Genomic DNA, 19,958 nt, shown 5'->3' with positions numbered 1-19,958 from the left:
ATAAATCTGCCAATATCTCGGAAACAAAGCGAGCTATGGCAAAATGTTAAGAGACCTTTCTTGTAGAGAATTAAGTTTCCTACTTTTTATGTTCTATGATATTTTTTGATCAGATGCGTAGTTCTCGAGATATATCAAGATATTTAAAAGTTCCGAAGCCGCACCAACATAATAGAGATACAGAAACACCGTGGCCCCTTTCTTTGCGATAACTCTGCACTATTGCGAGCTGCAAATGCCACTTCCAGCTTAGCTGTGCAGAAGAATAACAACAAGAAGAAGAAATATCTCGAAATATGTCCGTCAGGCCCCTTCCCTTGAGATAAATCTGCAAATATCTCGGAAACGAAGCGGGCTATGGCAAAATGTTAAGAGACCTTATTTGTAGAGAATTAAGTTTCCTACTTTTTATGTTTTATGATATTTTTTGATCAGATGCGTAGTTCTCGAGATATATCAAGATATTTAAAAGTTCCGAAGCCGCACCAACATAATAGAGATACAGAAACACCGTGGCCCCTTTCTTTGAGATAACTCTGCACTATTGCGAGCTGCAAATGCCACTTCCAGCTTAGCTGTGCAGAAGAATAACAACAAGAAGAAGAAATATCTCGAAATATGTCCGTCAGGCCCCATCCCTTGAGATAAATCTGCAAATATCTCGGAAACGAAGCGAGCTATGGCAAAATGTTAAGAGACCTTTCTTGTAGAGAATTAAGTTTCCTACTTTTTATGTTCTATGATATTTTTTGATCAGATGCGTAATTCTCGAGATATATCAAGATATTTAAAAGTTCCGAAGCTGCACCAACATAATAGAGGTACAGAAACACCGTGGCCGCTTTCTTTGAGATAACTCTGCACTATTGCGAGCTGCAAATGCCACTTCCAGCTTAGATGTGCAGAAGAAGAACAACAAGAAGAAGAAATATCTCGAAATATGTCCGTCAGGCCCCATCCCTTGAGATAAATCTGCAAATATCTCGGAAACGAAGCGAGCTATGGCAAAATGTTAAGAGACCTTTCTTGTAGAGAATTGAGTTTCCTACTTTTTATGTTCTATGATATTTTTTGATCAGATGCGTAATTCTCGAGATATATCAAGATATTTAAAAGTTCCGAAGCCGCACCAACATAATAGAGATACAGAAACACCGTGGACCCTTTCTTGGAGATAACTCTGCACTATTGCGAGCTGCAAATGCCACTTCCAGCTTAGCTGTGCAGAAGAAGAACAACAAGAAGAAGAAATATCTCGAAATATGTCCGTCAGGCCCCTTCCCTTGAGATAAATCTGCAAATATCTCGGAAACGAAGCGAGCTATGGCAAAATGTTAAGAGACCTTTTTTGTAGAGAATTAAGTTTCCTACTTTTTATGTTCTATGATATTTTTTGATCAGATGCGTAATTCTCGAGATATATCAAGATATTTAAAAGTTCCGAAGCCGCACCAGCATAATAGAGATACAGAAACACCGTGGCCCCTTTCTTTGAGATAACTCTGCACTATTGCGAGCTGGAAATGCCACTTCCAGTTTAGCTGTGCAGAAGAAGAACAACAAGAAGAAGAAATATCTCGAAATATGTCCGTCAGGCCCCTTCCCTTGAGATATATCTGCAAATATCTCGGAAACGAAACGAGCTATGGCAAAATGTTAAGAGACCTTTTTTGTAGAGAATTATGTTTCCTACAATTTGTGTTCTATGATATTTTTTGATCAGAAGCGTAGTTTTCGAGACATATCGAGATATTTAAAAGTTCCGAAGCCGCACCAACATAATAGAGATCCAGAAACACCGTGGCCCCTTTCTTTGAGATAACTCTGCACTAGTGCGAGCCGCAAATGCCACTTCCAGCTTAGCTGTGCAGAAGAAGAACAACAAGAAGAAGAAATATCTCGAAATATGTCCGTCAGGCCCCTTCCCTCGAGATAAATCTGCAAATATCTCGGAAACGAAGCGAGCTATGGCAAAATGTTAAGAGACCTTTGTTGTAGAGAATTAAGTTTCCTACTTTTTATGTTCTATGATATTTTTTGATCAGATGCGTTGTTCTCGAGATATATCAAGATATTTAAAAGTTCCGAAGCCGCACCAACATAATAGAGATACAGAAACACCGTGGCCCCTTTCTTTGAGATAACTCTGCACTATTGCGAGCTGCAAATGCCACTTCCAGCTTAGCTGTGCAGAAGAAGAACAACAAGAAGAAGAAATAACACGAAATATGTCCGTCAGGCCCCTTCCCTTGAGATAAATCTGCAAATATCTCGGAAACGAAGCGGGCTATGGCAAAATGTTAAGAGACCTTATTTGTAGAGAATTAAGTTTCCTACTTTTTATGTTTTATGATATTTTTTGATCAGATGCGTAGTTCTCGAGATATATCAAGATATTTAAAAGTTCCGAAGCCGCACCAACATAATAGAGATACAGAAACACCGTGGCCCCTTTCTTTGAGATAACTCTGCACTATTGCGAGCTGCAAATGCCACTTCCAGCTTAGCTGTGCAGAAGAATAACAACAAGAAGAAGAAATATCTCGAAATATGTCCGTCAGGCCCCATCCCTTGAGATAAATCTGCAAATATCTCGGAAACGAAGCGAGCTATGGCAAAATGTTAAGAGACCTTTCTTGTAGAGAATTAAGTTTCCTACTTTTTATGTTCTATGATATTTTTTGATCAGATGCGTAATTCTCGAGATATATCAAGATATTTAAAAGTTCCGAAGCTGCACCAACATAATAGAGGTACAGAAACACCGTGGCCGCTTTCTTTGAGATAACTCTGCACTATTGCGAGCTGCAAATGCCACTTCCAGCTTAGATGTGCAGAAGAAGAACAACAAGAAGAAGAAATATCTCGAAATATGTCCGTCAGGCCCCATCCCTTGAGATAAATCTGCAAATATCTCGGAAACGAAGCGAGCTATGGCAAAATGTTAAGAGACCTTTCTTGTAGAGAATTAAGTTTCCTACTTTTTATGTTCTATGATATTTTTTGATCAGATGCGTAATTCTCGAGATATATCAAGATATTTAAAAGTTCCGAAGCCGCACCAACATAATAGAGATACAGAAACACCGTGGACCCTTTCTTGGAGATAACTCTGCACTATTGCGAGCTGCAAATGCCACTTCCAGCTTAGCTGTGCAGAAGAAGAACAACAAGAAGAAGAAATATCTCGAAATATGTCCGTCAGGCCCCTTCCCTTGAGATAAATCTGCAAATATCTCGGAAACGAAGCGAGCTATGGCAAAATGTTAAGAGACCTTTTTTGTAGAGAATTAAGTTTCCTACTTTTTATGTTCTATGATATTTTTTGATCAGATGCGTAATTCTCGAGATATATCAAGATATTTAAAAGTTCCGAAGCCGCACCAGCATAATAGAGATACAGAAACACCGTGGCCCCTTTCTTTGAGATAACTCTGCACTATTGCGAGCTGGAAATGCCACTTCCAGTTTAGCTGTGCAGAAGAAGAACAACAAGAAGAAGAAATATCTCGAAATATGTCCGTCAGGCCCCTTCCCTTGAGATATATCTGCAAATATCTCGGAAACGAAACGAGCTATGGCAAAATGTTAAGAGACCTTTTTTGTAGAGAATTATGTTTCCTACAATTTATGTTCTATGATATTTTTTGATCAGAAGCGTAGTTTTCGAGACATATCGAGATATTTAAAAGTTCCGAAGCCGCACCAACATAATAGAGATCCAGAAACACCGTGGCCCCTTTCTTTGAGATAACTCTGCACTAGTGCGAGCCGCAAATGCCACTTCCAGCTTAGCTGTGCAGAAGAAGAACAACAAGAAGAAGAAATATCTCGAAATATGTCCGTCAGGCCCCTTCCCTCGAGATAAATCTGCAAATATCTCGGAAACGAAGCGAGCTATGGCAAAATGTTAAGAGACCTTTGTTGTAGAGAATTAAGTTTCCTACTTTTTATGTTCTATGATATTTTTTGATCAGATGCGTTGTTCTCGAGATATATCAAGATATTTAAAAGTTCCGAAGCCGCACCAACATAATAGAGATACAGAAACACCGTGGCCCCTTTCTTTGAGATAACTCTGCACTATTGCGAGCTGCAAATGCCACTTCCAGCTTAGCTGTGCAGAAGAAGAACAACAAGAAGAAGAAATAACACGAAATATGTCCGTCAGGCCCCTTCCCTTGAGATAAATCTGCAAATATCTCGGAAACGAAGCGGGCTATGACAAAATGTTAAGAGACCTTATTTGTAGAGAATTAAGTTTCCTACTTTTTATGTTCTATGATATTTTTTGATCAGATGCGTAGTTCTCGAGATATATCAAGATATTTAAAAGTTCCGAAGCCGCACCAACATAATAGAGATACAGAAACACCGTGGCCCCTTTCTTTGAGATAACTCTGCACTAGTGCGAGCCGCAAATGCCACTTCCAGCTTAGCTGTGCAGAAGAAGAACAACAAGAAGAAGAAATATCTCGAAATATGTCCGTCAGGCCCGATCCTTTGAGCTGAATCTGCAAATATCTCGGAAACGAAGCGAGCTATGGCAAAATGTTAAGAGACGTTTTTGGTAGAGAATTATGCTTCCTACAATTTATGTTCTATGATATTTTTTGATCAGAAGCGTAGTTTTCGAGATATATCGAGATATTTAAAGGTTCCGAAGCCGCACCAACATAATAGAGATACAGAAACACCGTGGCCCCTTTCTTTGAGATAACTCTGCACTAGTGCGACCTGCAAATGCCACTTCCAGCTTAGCTGTGCAGAAGAAGAACAACAAGAAGAAGAAATATCTCGAAATATGTCCGTCAGGCCCCTTCCCTTGAGATAAATCTGCAAATATCTCGGAAACGAAGCGAACTATGGCAAAATGTTAAGATACCTTTTTTGTAGAGAATTAAGTTTCCTACTTTTTATGTTCTATGATATTTTTTGATCAGATGCGTGGTTCTCGAGATATATCAAGATACTTAAAAGTTCCGAAGCCGCACCAACATACTAGAGGTACAGAAACACCGTGGCCCCTTTCTTTGAGATAACTCTGCACTATTGCGAGCTGCAAATGCCACTTCCAGCTTAGCTGTGCAGAGGAAGAACAACAAGAAGAAGAAATATCTCGAAATATGTCCGTCAGGCCCCTTCCCTTGAGATAAATCTGCAAATATCTCGGAAACGAAGCAAGCTATGGCAAAATGATAAGAGACCTTTTTTGTAGAGAATTCAGTTTCCTTCTTTTTATGTTCTATGATATTTTTTGATCAGATGCGTAGTTCTCGAGATATATCAAGATATTTAAAAGTTCCGAAGCCGCACCAACATAATAGAGATACAGAAACACCGTGGCCCCTTTCTTTGAGATTACTCTGCACTATTGCGAGCTGCAAATGCCACTTCCAGCTTAGCTGTGCAGAGGAAGAACAACAAGAAGAAGAAATATCTCGAAATATGTCCGTCAGGCCCCTTCCCTTGAGATATATCTGCAAATATCTCGGAAACGAAGCGAGCTATGGCAAAATGATAAGAGACCTTTTTTGTAGAGAATTAAGTTTCCTACTTTTTATGTTCTATGATATTTTTTGATCAGATGCGTAGTTTTCGAGATATATCGAGATATTTAAAAGTTCCGAAGCCGCACCAACATAATAGAGATACAGAAACACCGTGGCCCCTTTCTTTGAGATAACTCTGCACTAGTGCGAGCCGCAAATGCCACTTCCAGCTTAGCTGTGCAGAAGAAGAACAACAAGAAGAAGAAATATCTCGAAATATGTCCGTCAGGCCCCTTCCCTTGAGATAAATCTGCAAATATCTCGGAAACGAAGCGAGCTATGGCAAAATGTTAAGAGACGTTTTTTGTAGAGAATTATGTTTCCTACAATCTATGTGCTATGATATTTTTTGATCAAAAGCGTAGTTTTCGAGATATATCGAGATATTTAACAGTTCCGAAGACGCACCAACATAATAGAGATACAGAAACACCGTGGCCCCTTTCTTTGAGATAACTCTGCACTAGTGCGAGCCGCAAATGCCACTTCCAGCTTAGCTGTGCAGAAGAAGAACAACAAGAAGAAGAAATATCTCGAAATATGTCCGTTAGGCCGCTTCCCTTGAGATAAATGTGCAAATATCTCGGAAACGAAGCGAGCTATGCAAAATGTTGAGGGACCTTTTTTGTAGAGAATTAAGTTTCCTACTATTTATGTTCTATGATATTTTTTGATCAGATGCGTAGTTCTCGAGATATATCAAGATATTTAAAAGTTCCGAAGCCGCACCAACATAATAGAGATACAGAAACACCGTGGCCCCTTTCTTTGAGATTACTCTGCACTATTGCGAGCTGCAAATGCCACTTCCAGCTTAGCTGTGCAGAGGAAGAACAACAAGAAGAAGAAATATCTCGAAATATGTCCGTCAGGCCCCTTCCCTTGAGATAAATCTGCAAATATCTCGGAAACGAAGCGAGCTATGGCAAAATGTTAAGAGACCTTTTTTGTAGAGAATTAAGTTTCCTACTTTTTATGTTCTATGATATTTTTTGATCAGATGCGTAGTTCTCGAGATATATCAAGATATTTAAAAGTTCCGAAGCCGCACCAACATAATAGAGATACAGAAACAGCGTGGCCCCTTTCTTTGAGATAACTCTGCACTATTGCGAGCTGCAAATGCCACTTCCAGCTTAGCTGTGCAGAAGAAGGACAACAAGAAGAAGAAATATCTCGAAATATGTCCGTCAGGCCCCTTCCCTTGAGATAAATCTGCAAATATCTCGGAAACGAAGCGAGCTATGGCAAAATGTTAAGAGACCTTTTTTGTAGAGAATTAAGTTTCCTACTTTTTATGTTCTATGATATTTTTTGATCAGATGCGTAGTTCTCGAGATATATCAAGATATTTAAAAGTTCCGAAGCCGCACCAACATAATAGAGATACAGAAACACCGTGGCCCCTTTCTTTGAGATAACTCTGCACTATTGCGAGCTGCAAATGCCACTTCCAGCTTAGCTGTGCAGAGGAAGAACAACAAGAAGAAGAAGTATCTCGAAATATGTCCGTCAGGCCCGTTCCTTTGAGCTGAATCTGCACATATCTCGGAAACGAAGCGAGCTATGGCAAAATGATAAGAGACGTTTTTTGTACAGAATTATGTTTCCTACAGTTTATGTTCTATGATATTTTTTGATCAGAAGCGTAGTTTTCGAGATATATCGAGATATTTAAAAGTTCCGAAGCCGCACCAACATAATAGAGATACAGAAACACCGTGGCCCCTTTCTTTGAGATAACTCTGCACTAGTGCGAGCCGCAAATGCCACTTCCAGCTTAGCTGTGCAGAAGAAGAACAACAAGAAGAAGAAATATCTCGAAATATGTCCGTCAGGCCCCTTCCCTTGAGATAAATCTGCAAATATCTCGGAAACGAAGCGAGCTATGGCAAAATGTTAAGAGACGTTTTTTGTAGAGAATTATGTTTCCTACAATTTATGTGCTATGATATTTTTTGATCAGAAGCGTAGTTTTCGAGATATATCGAGATATTTAAAAGTTCCGAAGCCGCACCAACATAATAGAGATACAGAAACACCGTGGCCCCTTTCTTTGAGATAACTCTGCACTAGTGCGAGCCGCAAATGCCACTTCCAGCTTAGCTGTGCAGAAGAAGAACAACAAGAAGAAGAAATATCTCGAAATATGTCCGTTAGGCCGCTTCCCTTGAGATAAATGTGCAAATATCTCAGAAACGAAGCGAGCTATGGCAAAATGTTGAGGGACCTTTTTTGTAGAGAATTAAGTTTCCTACTATTTATGTTCTATGATATTTTTTGATCAGATGCGTAGTTCTCGAGATATATCAAGATATTTAAAAGTTCCGAAGCCGCACCAACATAATAGAGATACAGAAACACCGTGGCCCCTTTCTTTGAGATAACTCTGCACTATTGCGAGCTGCAAATGCCACTTCCAGCTTAGCTGTGCAGAAGAAGGACAACAAGAAGAAGAAATATCTCGAAATATGTCCGTCAGGCCCCTTCCCTTGAGATAAATCTGCAAATATCTCGGAAACGAAGCGAGCTATGGCAAAATGTTAAGAGACGTTTTTTGTAGAGAATTAAGTTTCCTACTTTTTATGTTCTATGATATTTTTTGATCAGATGCGTAGTTCTCGAGATATATCAAGATATTTAAAAGTTCCGAAGCCGCACCAACATAATAGAGATACAGAAACACCGTGGCCCCTTTCTTTGAGATAACTCTGCACTAGTGCGAGCCGCAAATGCCGCTTCCAACTTAGCTGTGCAGAAGAAGAACAACAAGAAGAAGAAATATCTCGAAATATGTCCGTCAGGCCCCTTCCCTTGAGATAAATCTGCAAATATCTCGGAAACGAAGCGAGCTATGGCAAAATGTTAAGAGACCTTTTTTGTAGAGAATTAAGTTTCCTACTTTTTATGTTCTATGATATTTTTTGATCAGATGCGTAGTTCTCGAGATATATCAAGATATTTAAAAGTTCCGAAGCCGCACCAACATAATAGAGATACAGAAACACCGTGGCCCCTTTCTTTGAGATAACTCTGCACTAGTGCGAGCCGCAAATGCCACTTCCAACTTAGCTGTGCAGAAGAAGAACAACAAGAAGATGAAATATCTCGAAATATGTCCGTCAGGCCCCTTCCCTTGAGATAAATCTGCAAATATCTCGGAAACGAAGCGAGCTATGGCAAAATGTTAAGAGACCTTTTTTGTAGAGAATTAAGTTTCCTACTTTTTATGTTCTATGATATTTTTTGATCAGATGCGTAGTTCTCGAGATATATCAAGATATTTAAAAGTTCCAAAGCCGCACCAACATAATAGAGATACAGAAACACCGTGGCCCCTTTCTTTGAGATTACTCTGCACTATTGCGAGCTGCAAATGCCACTTCCAGCTTAGCTGTGCAGAGGAAGAACAACAAGAAGAAGAAATATCTCGAAATATGTCCGTCAGGCCCCTTCCCTTGAGATAAATCTGCAAATATCTCGGAAACGAAGCGAGCTATGGCAAAATGTTAAGAGACCTTTTTTGTAGAGAATTAAGTTTCCTACTTTTTATGTTCTATGATAGTTTTTGATCAGATGCGTAGTTCTCGAGATATATCAAGATATTTAAAAGTTCCGAAGCCGCACCAACATAATAGAGATACAGAAACACCGTGGCCCCCTTCTTTGAGATAACTCTGCACTATTGCCAGCTGCAAATGCCACTTCCAGCTTAGCTGTGCAGAGGATGAACAACAAGAAGAAGAAATATCTCGAAATATGTCCGTCAGGCCCCTTCCCTTGAGATAAATCTGCAAATATCTCGGAAACGAAGCGAGCTATGGCAAAATCTTAAGAGAACTTTTTTGTAGAGAATTAAGTTTCCTACTTTTTATGTTCTATGATATTTTTTGATCAGATGCGTAGTTCTCGAGATATATCAAGATATTTAAAAGTTCCGAAGCCGCACCAACATAATAGAGATACAGAAACACCGTGGCCCCTTTCTTCGAGATAACTCTGCACTAGTGCGAGCCGCAAATGCCACTTCCAGCTTAGCTGTGCAGAAGAAGAACAACAAGAAGAAGAAATATCTCGAAATATGTCCGTTAGGCCGCTTCCCTTGAGATAAATGTGCAAATATCTCGGAAACGAAGCGAGCTATGGCAAAATGTTGAGGGACCTTTTTTGTAGAGAATTAAGTTTCCTACTATTTATGTTCTATGATATTTTTTGATCAGATGCGTAGTTCTCGAGATATATCAAGATACTTAAAAGTTCCGAAGCCACACCAACATAATAGAGATACAGAAACACCGTGGCCCCTTTCTTTGAGATAACTCTGCACTAGTGCGAGCCGCAAATGCCACTTCCAGCTTAGCTGTGCAGAAGAACAACAGGAAGAAGAAATATCTCGAAATATGTCCGTCAGGCCCCTTCCCTTGAGATAAATCTGCAAATATCTCGGAAACGAAGCGAGCTATGGCAAAATCTTAAGAGAACTTTTTTGTAGAGAATTAAGTTTCCTACTTTTTATGTTCCATGATATTTTTTGATCAGATGCGTAGTTCTCGAGATATATCAAGATATTTAAAAGTTCCGAAGCCGCACCAATATAATAGAGATACAGAAACACCGTGGCCCCTTTCTTTGAGATAACTCTGCACTATTGCGAGCTGCAAATGCCACTTCCAGCTTAGCTGTGCAGAAGAAGGACAACAAGAAGAAGAAATATCTCGAAATATGTCCGTCAGGCCCCTTCCCTTGAGATAAATCTGCAAATATCTCGGAAACGAAGCGAGCTATGGCAAAATGTTAAGAGACCTTTTTTGTACAGAATTATGTTTCCTACAATTTATGTTCTATGATATTTTTTGATCAGAAGCGTAGTTTTCGAGATATATCGAGATATTTAAAAGTTCCGAAGCCGCACCAACATAATAGAGATACAGAAACACCGTGGCCCCTTTCTTTGAGATAACTCTGCACTAGTGCGAGCCGCAAATGCCACTTCCAGCTTAGCTGTGCAGAAGAAGAACAACAAGAAGAAGAAATATCTCGAAATATGTCCGTCAGGCCCCTTCCCCTGAGATAAATCTGCAAATATCTCGGAAACGAAGCGAGCTATGGCAAAAAGTTAAGAGACGTTTTTTGTAGAGAATTATGTTTCCTACAATTTATGTGCTATGATATTTTTTGATCAGAAGCGTAGTTTTCGAGATATATCGAGATATTTAAAAGTTCCGAAGCCGCACCAACATAATAGAGATACAGAAACACCGTGGCCCCTTTCTTTGAGATAACTCTGCACTAGTGCGAGCCGCAAATGCCACTTCCAGCTTAGCTGTGCAGAAGAAGAACAACAAGAAGAAGAAATATCTCGAAATATGTCCGTTAGGCCGCTTCCCTTGAGATAAATGTGCAAATATCTCGGAAACGAAGCGAGCTATGGCAAAATGTTGAGGGACCTTTTTTGTAGAGAATTAAGTTTCCTACTATTTATGTTCTATGATATTTTTTGATCAGATGCGTAGTTCTCGAGATATATCAAGATATTTAAAAGTTCCGAAGCCGCACCAACATAATAGAGATACAGAAACACCGTGGCCCCTTTCTTTGAGATAACTCTGCACTATTGCGAGCCGCAAATGCCACTTCCAACTTAGCTGTGCAGAAGAAGAACAACAAGAAGAAGAAATATCTCGAAATATGTCCGTCAGGCCCCTTCCCTTGAGATAAATCTGCAAATATCTCGGAAACGAAGCGAGCTATGGCAAAATGTTAAGAGACCTTTTTTGTAGAGAATTAAGTTTCCTACTTTTTATGTTCTATGATATTTTTTGATCAGATGCGTAGTTCTCGAGATATATCAAGATATTTAAAAGTTCCGAAGCCGCACCAACATAATAGAGATACAGAAACACCGTGGCCCCTTTCTTTCAGATAACTCTGCACTAGTGCGAGCCGCAAATGCCACTTCCAGCTTAGCTGTGCAGAAGAAGAACAACAAGAAGAAGAAATATCTCGAAATATGTCCGTCAGGCCCCTTCCCTTGAGATAAATCTGCAAATATCTCGGAAACGAAGCGAGCTATGGCAAAATGTTAAGAGACCTTTTTTGTAGAGAATTAAGTTTCCTACTTTTTATGTTCTATGATATTTTTTGATCAGATGCGTAGTTCTCGAGATATATCAAGATATTTAAAAGTTCCGAAGCCGCACCAACATAATAGAGATACAGAAACACCGTGGCCCCCTTCTTTGAGATAACTCTGCACTATTGCCAGCTGCAAATGCCACTTCCAGCTTAGCTGTGCAGAGGAAGAACAACAAGAAGAAGAAATATCTCGAAATATGTCCGTCAGGCCCCTTCCCTTGAGATAAATCTGCAAATATCTCGGAAACGAAGCGAGCTATGGCAAAATCTTAAGAGAACTTTTTTGTTGAGAATTATGTTTCCTACTTTTTATGTTCTATGATATTTTTTGATCAGATGCGTAGTTCTCGAGATATATCAAGATATTTAAAAGTTCCGAAGCCGCACCAACATAATAGAGATACAGTAACACCGTGGCCCCTTTCTTCGAGGTAACTCTGCACTAGTGCGAGCCGCAAATGCCACTTCCAGCTTAGCTGTGCAGAAGAAGAACAACAAGAAGAAGAAATATCTCGAAATATGTCCGTCAGGCACCTTCCCTTGAGATAAATCTGCAAATATCTCGGAAACGAAGCGAGCTATGGCAAAATGTTAAGGGACCTTTTTTGTAGAGAATTAAGTTTCCTACTTTTTATGTTCTATGATATTTTTTGATCAGATGCGTAGTTCTCGAGATATATCAAGATATTTAAAAGTTCCGAAGCCGCACCAACATAATAGAGATACCGAAACACCGTGGCCCCTTTCTTCGAGATAACTCTGCACTAGTGCGAGCCGCAAATGCCACTTCCAGCTTAGCTGTGCAGAAGAAGAACAACAAGAAGAAGAAATATCTCGAAATATGTCCGTCAGGCCCCTTCCCTTGAGATAAATCTGCAAATATCTCGCAAACGAAGCGAGCTATGGCAAAATGTTAAGACACCTTTTTTGTAGAGAATTAAGTTTCCTACTTTTTATGTTCTATGATATTTTTTGATCAGATGCGTAGTTCTCGAGATATATCAAGATATTTAAAAGTTCCGAAGCCGCACCAACATAATAGAGATACAGAAACACCGTGGCCCCTTTCTTTGAGATTACTCTGCACTATTGCGAGCTGCAAATGCCACTTCCAGCTTAGCTGTGCAGAGGAAGAACAACAAGAAGAAGAAATATCTCGAAATATGTCCGTCAGGCCCCTTCCCTTGAGATAAATCTGCAAATATCTCGGAAACGAAGCGAGCTATGGCAAAATGTTAAGAGACCTTTTTTGTAGAGAATTAAGTTTCCTACTTTTTATGTTCTATGATATTTTTTGATCAGATGCGTAGTTCTCGAGATATATCAAGATATTTAAAAGTTCCGAAGCCGCACCAACATAATAGAGATACAGAAACACCGTGGCCCCTTTCTTTGAGATTACTCTGCACTATTGCGAGCTGCAAATGCCACTTCCAGCTTAGCTGTGCAGAGGAAGAACAACAAGAAGAAGAAATATCTCGAAATATGTCCGTCAGGCCCCTTCCCTTGAGATAAATCTGCAAATATCTCGGAAACGAAGCGAGCTATGGCAAAATGATAAGAGACCTTTTTTGTAGAGAATTAAGTTTCCTACTTTTTATGTTCTATGATATTTTTTGATCAGATGCGTAGTTCTCGAGATATATCAAGATATTTAAAAGTTCCGAAGCCGCACCAACATAATAGAGATACAGAAACACCGTGGCCCCTATCTTCGAGATAATTCTGCACTAGTGCGAGCCGCAAATGCCACTTCCAGCTTAGCTGTGCAGAAGAAGAACAACAAGAAGAAGAAATATCTCGAAATATGTCCGTCAGGCCCCTTCCCTTGAGATAAATCTGCAAATATCTCGGAAACGAAGCGAGCTATGGCAAAATGTTAAGAGACCTTTTTTGTAGAGAATTAAGTTTCCTACTTTTTATGTTCTATGATATTTCTTGATCAGAAGCGTAGTTTTCGAGATATATCGAGATATTTAAAAGTTCCGAAGCCGCACCAACATAATAGAGATACAGAAACACCGTGGCCCCTTTCTTTGAGATAACTCTGCACTAGTGCGAGCCGCAAATGCCACTTCCAGCTTAGCTGTGCAGAAGAAGAACAACAAGAAGAAGAAATATCTCGAAATATGTCCGTCAGGCCCCTTCCCTTGAGATAAATCTGCAAATATCTCGGAAACGAAGCGAGCTATGGCAAAATGTTAAGAGACCTTTTTTGTAGAGAATTAAGTTTCCTACTTTTTATGTTCTATGATATTTTTTGATCAGAAGCGTAGTTTTCGAGATATATCGAGATATTTAAAAGTTCCGAAGCCGCACCAACATAATAGAGATACAGAAACACCGTGGCCCCTTTCTTTGAGATAACTCTGCACTAGTGCGAGCCGCAAATGCCACTTCCAGCTTAGCTGTGCAGAAGAAGAACAACAAGAAGAAGAAATATCTCGAAATATGTCCGTCAGGCCCCTTCCCTTGAGATAAATCTGCAAATATCTCGGAAACGAAGCGAGCTATGGCAAAATGTTAAGAGACCTTTTTTGTAGAGAATTAAGTTTCCTACTTTTTATCTTCTATGATATTTTTTGATCAGAAGCGTAGTTTTCGAGATATATCGAGATATTTAAAAGTTCCGAAGCCGCACCAACATAATAGAGATACAGAAACACCGTGGCCCCTTTCTTTGAGATAACTCTGCACTAGTGCGAGCCGCAAATGCCACTTCCAGCTTAGCTGTGCAGAAGAAGAACAACAAGAAGAAGAAATATCTCGAAATATGTCCGTCAGGCCCCTTCCCTTGAGATAAATCTGCAAATATCTCGGAAACGAAGCGAGCTATGGCAAAATGTTAAGAGACCTTTTTTGTAGAGAATTAAGTTTCCTACTTTTTATGTTCTATGATATTTTTTGATCAGATGCGTAGTTCTCGAGATATATCAAGATATTTAAAAGTTCCGAAGCCGCACCAACATAATAGAGATACAGAAACACCGTGGCCCCTTTCTTTGAGATTACTCTGCACTATTGCGAGCTGCAAATGCCACTTCCAGCTTAGCTGTGCAGAGGAAGAACAACAAGAAGAAGAAATATCTCGAAATATGTCCGTCAGGCCCCTTCCCTTGAGATAAATCTGCAAATATCTCGGAAACGAAGCGAGCTATGGCAAAATGTTAAGAGACCTTTTTTGTAGAGAATTAAGTTTCCTACTTTTTATGTTCCATGATATTTTTTGATCAGATGCGTAGTTCTCGAGATATATCAAGATATTTAAAAGTTCCGAAGCCGCACCAACATAATAGAGATACAGAAACACCGTGGCCCCTTTCTTTGAGATTACTCTGCACTATTGCGAGCTGCAAATGCCACTTCCAGCTTAGCTGTGCAGAGGAAGAACAACAAGAAGAAGAAATATCTCGAAATATGTCCGTCAGGCCCCTTCCCTTGAGATAAATCTGCAAATATCTCGGAAACGAAGCGAGCTATGGCAAAATGATAAGAGACCTTTTTTGTAGAGAATTAAGTTTCCTACTTTTTATGTTCTATGATATTTTTTGATCAGATGCGTAGTTCTCGAGATATATCAAGATATTTAAAAGTTCCGAAGCCGCACCAACATAATAGAGATACAGAAACACCGTGGCCCCTTTCTTCGAGATAACTCTGCACTAGTGCGAGCCGCAAATGCCACTTCCAGCTTAGCTGTGCAGAAGAAGAACAACAAGAAGAAGAAATATCTCGAAATATGTCCGTCAGGCCCGTTCCTTTGAGCTGAATCTGCAAATATCTCGGAAACGAAGCGAGCTATGGCAAAATGTTAAGAGACGTTTTTTGTAGAGAATTAAGTTTCCTACTTTTTATGTTCTATGATATTTTTTGATCAGAAGCGTAGTTTTCGAGATATATCGAGATATTTAAAAGTTCCGAAGCCGCACCAACATAATAGAGATACAGAAACACCGTGGCCCCTTTCTTTGAGATAACTCTGCACTAGTGCGAGCCGCAAATGCCACTTCCAGCTTAGCTGTGCAGAAGAAGAACAACAAGAAGAAGAAATATCTCGAAATATGTCCGTCAGGCCCCTTCCCTTGAGATAAATCTGCAAATATCTCGGAAACGAAGCGAGCTATGGCAAAATGTTAAGAGACCTTTTTTGTAGAGAATTAAGTTTCCTACTTTTTATGTTCTATGATATTTTTTGATCAGATGCGTAGTTCTCGAGATATATCAAGATATTTAAAAGTTCCGAAGCCGCACCAACATAATAGAGATACAGAAACACCGTGGCCCCTTTCTTTGAGATTACTCTGCACTATTGCGAGCTGCAAATGCCACTTCCAGCTTAGCTGTGCAGAGGAAGAACAACAAGAAGAAGAAATATCTCGAAATATGTCCGTCAGGCCCCTTCCCTTGAGATAAATCTGCAAATATCTCGGAAACGAAGCGAGCTATGGCAAAATGATAAGAGACCTTTTTTGTAGAGAATTAAGTTTCCTACTTTTTATGTTCTATGATATTTTTTGATCAGATGCGTAGTTCTCGAGATATATCAAGATATTTAAAAGTTCCGAAGCCGCACCAACATAATAGAGATACAGAAACACCGTGGCCCCTTTCTTCGAGATAACTCTGCACTAGTGCGAGCCGCAAATGCCACTTCCAGCTTAGCTGTGCAGAAGAAGAACAACAAGAAGAAGAAATATCTCGAAATATGTCCGTCAGGCCCGTTCCTTTGAGCTGAATCTGCAAATATCTCGGAAACGAAGCGAGCTATGGCAAAATGTTAAGAGACGTTTTTTGTAGAGAATTATGTTTCCTACAATTTATGTGCTATGATATTTTTTGATCAGAAGCGTAGTTTTCGAGATATATCGAGATATTTAAAAGTTCCGAAGCCGCACCAACATAATAGAGATACCGAAACACCGTGGCCCCTTTCTTCGAGATAACTCTGCACTAGTGCGAGCCGCAAATGCCACTTCCAGCTTAGCTGTGCAGAAGAAGAACAACAAGAAGAATAAATATCTCGAAATATGTCCGTCAGGCCCCTTCCCTTGAGATAAATCTGCAAATATCTCGCAAACGAAGCGAGCTATGGCAAAATGTTAAGAGACCTTTTTTGTAGAGAATTAAGTTTCCTACTTTTTATGTTCTATGATATTTTTTGATCAGATGCGTAGTTCTCGAGATATATCAAGATATTTAAAAGTTCCGAAGCCGCACCAACATAATAGAGATACAGAAACACCGTGGCCCCTTTCTTTGAGATTACTCTGCACTATTGCGAGCTGCAAATGCCACTTCCAGCTTAGCTGTGCAGAGGAAGAACAACAAGAAGAAGAAATATCTCGAAATATGTCCGTCAGGCCCCTTCCCTTGAGATAAATCTGCAAATATCTCGGAAACGAAGCGAGCTATGGCAAAATGTTAAGAGACCTTTTTTGTAGAGAATTAAGTTTCCTACTTTTTATGTTCTATGATATTTTTTGATCAGATGCGTAGTTCTCGAGATATATCAAGATATTTAAAAGTTCCGAAGCCGCACCAACATAATAGAGATACAGAAACACCGTGGCCCCTTTCTTTGAGATTACTCTGCACTATTGCGAGCTGCAAATGCCACTTCCAGCTTAGCTGTGCAGAGGAAGAACAACAAGAAGAAGAAATATCTCGAAATATGTCCGTCAGGCCCCTTCCCTTGAGATAAATCTGCAAATATCTCGGAAACGAAGCGAGCTATGGCAAAATGATAAGAGACCTTTTTTGTAGAGAATTAAGTTTCCTACTTTTTATGTTCTATGATATTTTTTGATCAGATGCGTAGTTCTCGAGATATATCAAGATATTTAAAAGTTCCGAAGCCGCACCAACATAATAGAGATACAGAAACACCGTGGCCCCTATCTTCGAGATAATTCTGCACTAGTGCGAGCCGCAAATGCCACTTCCAGCTTAGCTGTGCAGAAGAAGAACAACAAGAAGAAGAAATATCTCGAAATATGTCCGTCAGGCCCCTTCCCTTGAGATAAATCTGCAAATATCTCGGAAACGAAGCGAGCTATGGCAAAATGTTAAGAGACCTTTTTTGTAGAGAATTAAGTTTCCTACTTTTTATGTTCTATGATATTTTTTGATCAGATGCGTAGTTCTCGAGATATATCAAGATATTTAAAAGTTCCGAAGCCGCACCAACATAATAGAGATACAGAAACACCGTGGCCCCTATCTTCGAGATAATTCTGCACTAGTGCGAGCCGCAAATGCCACTTCCAGCTTAGCTGTGCAGAAGAAGAACAACAAGAAGAAGAAATATCTCGAAATATGTCCGTCAGGCCCCTTCCCTTGAGATAAATCTGCAAATATCTCGGAAACGAAGCGAGCTATGGCAAAATGTTAAGAGACCTTTTTTGTAGAGAATTAAGTTTCCTACTTTTTATGTTCTATGATATTTTTTGATCAGATGCGTAGTTCTCGAGATATATCAAGATATTTAAAAGTTCCGAAGCCGCACCAACATAATAGAGATACAGAAACACCGTGGCCCCTTTCTTTGAGATAACTCTGCACTAGTGCGAGCCGCAAATGCCACTTCCAGCTTAGCTGTGCAGAAGAAGAACAACAAGAAGAAGAAATATCTCGAAATATGTCCGTCAGGCCCCTTCCCTTGAGATAAATCTGCAAATATCTCGGAAACGAAGCGAGCTATGGCAAAATGTTAAGAGACCTTTTTTGTAGAGAATTAAGTTTCCTACTTTTTATGTTCTATGATATTTTTTGATCAGAAGCGTAGTTTTCGAGATATATCGAGATATTTAAAAGTTCCGAAGCCGCACCAACATAATAGAGATACAGAAACACCGTGGCCCCTTTCTTTGAGATAACTCTGCACTAGTGCGAGCCGCAAATGCCACTTCCAGCTTAGCTGTGCAGAAGAAGAACAACAAGAAGAAGAAATATCTCGAAATATGTCCGTCAGGCCCCTTCCCTTGAGATAAATCTGCAAATATCTCGGAAACGAAGCGAGCTATGGCAAAATGTTAAGAGACCTTTTTTGTAGAGAATTAAGTTTCCTACTTTTTATGTTCTATGATATTTTTTGATCAGATGCGTAGTTCTCGAGATATATCAAGATATTTAAAAGTTCCGAAGCCGCACCAACATAATAGAGATACAGAAACACCGTGGCCCCTTTCTTTGAGATTACTCTGCACTATTGCGAGCTGCAAATGCCACTTCCAGCTTAGCTGTGCAGAGGAAGAACAACAAGAAGAAGAAATATCTCGAAATATGTCCGTCAGGCCCCTTCCCTTGAGATAAATCTGCAAATATCTCGGAAACGAAGCGAGCTATGGCAAAATGTTAAGAGACCTTTTTTGTAGAGAATTAAGTTTCCTACTTTTTATGTTCCATGATATTTTTTGATCAGATGCGTAGTTCTCGAGATATATCAAGATATTTAAAAGTTCCGAAGCCGCACCAACATAATAGAGATACAGAAACACCGTGGCCCCTTTCTTTGAGATTACTCTGCACTATTGCGAGCTGCAAATGCCACTTCCAGCTTAGCTGTGCAGAGGAAGAACAACAAGAAGAAGAAATATCTCGAAATATGTCCGTCAGGCCCCTTCCCTTGAGATAAATCTGCAAATATCTCGGAAACGAAGCGAGCTATGGCAAAATGATAAGAGACCTTTTTTGTAGAGAATTAAGTTTCCTACTTTTTATGTTCTATGATATTTTTTGATCAGATGCGTAGTTCTCGAGATATATCAAGATATTTAAAAGTTCCGAAGCCGCACCAACATAATAGAGATACAGAAACACCGTGGCCCCTATCTTCGAGATAATTCTGCACTAGTGCGAGCCGCAAATGCCACTTCCAGCTTAGCTGTGCAGAAGAAGAACAACAAGAAGAAGAAATATCTCGAAATATGTCCGTCAGGCCCCTTCCCTTGAGATAAATCTGCAAATATCTCGCAAACGAAGCGAGCTATGGCAAAATGTTAAGAGACCTTTTTTGTAGAGAATTAAGTTTCCTACTTTTTATGTTCTATGATATTTTTTGATCAGATGCGTAGTTCTCGAGATATATCAAGATATTTAAAAGTTCCGAAGCCGCACCAACATAATAGAGATACAGAAACACCGTGGCCCCTTTCTTTGAGATTACTCTGCACTATTGCGAGCTGCAAATGCCACTTCCAGCTTAGCTGTGCAGAGGAAGAACAACAAGAAGAAGAAATATCTCGAAATATGTCCGTCAGGCCCCTTCCCTTG

Source organism: Osmia lignaria, unplaced genomic scaffold (genome assembly GCF_051020975.1).
Source record: "Osmia lignaria lignaria isolate PbOS001 unplaced genomic scaffold, iyOsmLign1 scaffold0003, whole genome shotgun sequence".
NCBI lineage: Eukaryota > Metazoa > Arthropoda > Insecta > Hymenoptera > Megachilidae > Osmia > Osmia lignaria.
This window is presented reverse-complemented; position numbering follows the sequence as displayed.